The sequence below is a fragment of the Prunus dulcis genome, unplaced genomic scaffold (genome assembly GCF_902201215.1).
Source record: "Prunus dulcis unplaced genomic scaffold, ALMONDv2, whole genome shotgun sequence".
In the NCBI taxonomy this organism is placed as follows: domain Eukaryota; kingdom Viridiplantae; phylum Streptophyta; class Magnoliopsida; order Rosales; family Rosaceae; genus Prunus; species Prunus dulcis.
In genome coordinates this window covers 15,448-16,928 of record NW_023010410.1, presented here as the reverse complement: position 1 = coordinate 16,928, position 1,481 = coordinate 15,448, and positions in this window count along the sequence as shown.

The window sequence follows — 1,481 nt, the reverse complement described above, 5'->3', positions numbered from 1 at the left end:
CCATGCTTACTACTGTTTTCTTGATGGATTTTCAGGTTATAATCAAATTCCCATTGCTCCGGAAGACCAGGAGAAAACCACGTTCACATGCCCATTTGGTACATTTGCTTATAGAAGGATGCCATTTGGTTTGTGCAATGCTCCAGCAACTTTCCAAAGATGCATGATGGCAATCTTTTCTGATATGGTGGAACGATTCATGGAGGTATTTATGGATGATTTTTCAGTTTTTGGTTCATCTTTTGATGATTGTCTTCACCACTTGTCTCTAGTGCTTACAAGATGTCGGGAAACAAATCTGATTTTGAATTGGGAGAAGTGTCACTTCATGGTAAGACAAGGAATTGTGCTAGGCCATGTTGTTTCAAACAAAGGAATTCAAGTGGACAAAGCCAAGATAAATATCATCACAAATCTACCACCCCCTTCCTCTGTTAAAGGAGTTAGAAGCTTTCTGGGCCATGCCGGATTCTATAGAAGGTTCATAAAAAAATTTTCAAGCATTTCAAGACCATTGTGTAATCTCCTTGCTAAGGATGCTGTTTTTGAGTTTGATGAGATTTGCATGGAAGCCTTTACGACTTTGAAGAAAGAGCTAACTTCAGCCCCTATTATCATAGCTCCAGATTGGTCTTTACCATTTGAAATAATGTGTGATGCCTCTGACTTTGCTATTGGTGCAGTTTTAGGTCAAAAGAAGAACAAGCTTCCCCATGTGATTCATTATGCAAGTCGGACCTTGAATGATGCCCAACTCAATTACTCCACAACAGAAAAGGAGTTGCTTGCTGTGGTTTTTGCTTTAGAAAAATTTCGTCCTTACCTTGTTGGTTCTAAAGTAATTGTTTATTCTGACCATGCAGCTCTTAGATACTTGCTCACTAAGAAGGATGCCAAACCTCGCTTGATCAGATGGATTCTCTTGCTGCAAGAGTTCGATTTGGAGATTCGAGACAAGAAGGGATGTGAAAATGTGGTGGCTGACCATTTGAGCAGAATTGTGGTTGAAGAGCAAGGAGAAGCTGTACTACCATTGAATGAGACTTTCCCAGATGAACAACTATATGTTGCCCAAGTCAAAGAGCCATGGTATGCTGATTTTGTTAATTATCTTGCTTGTGGTGTTCTTAGAAATGATCTAACTTATCAGGACAAAAAAAAGTTCTTTTCCATGGTGAAACATTATGTCTGGGATGAACCTTTCTTATTCAAGCATTGCCCAGATCAACTCATTAGAAGATGTGTTCCAGAAGAAGAACAAGAAAGCATCCTTAGGCATAGCCACGAATTGGCTTGTGGAGGCCACTTTGGAGCCAAAAAAACAGCACTTAAAATTTTGCAATCAGGTTTCTTTTGGCCTACTCTATTCAAAGATGCATTTAATTTTTGTGTTAAGTGTGATAGGTGTCAAAGGATGGGAAACATAAGCCGCAGGAACGAACTGCCATTGAAGAACATACTCTTTGTGGAACTCTTTGATG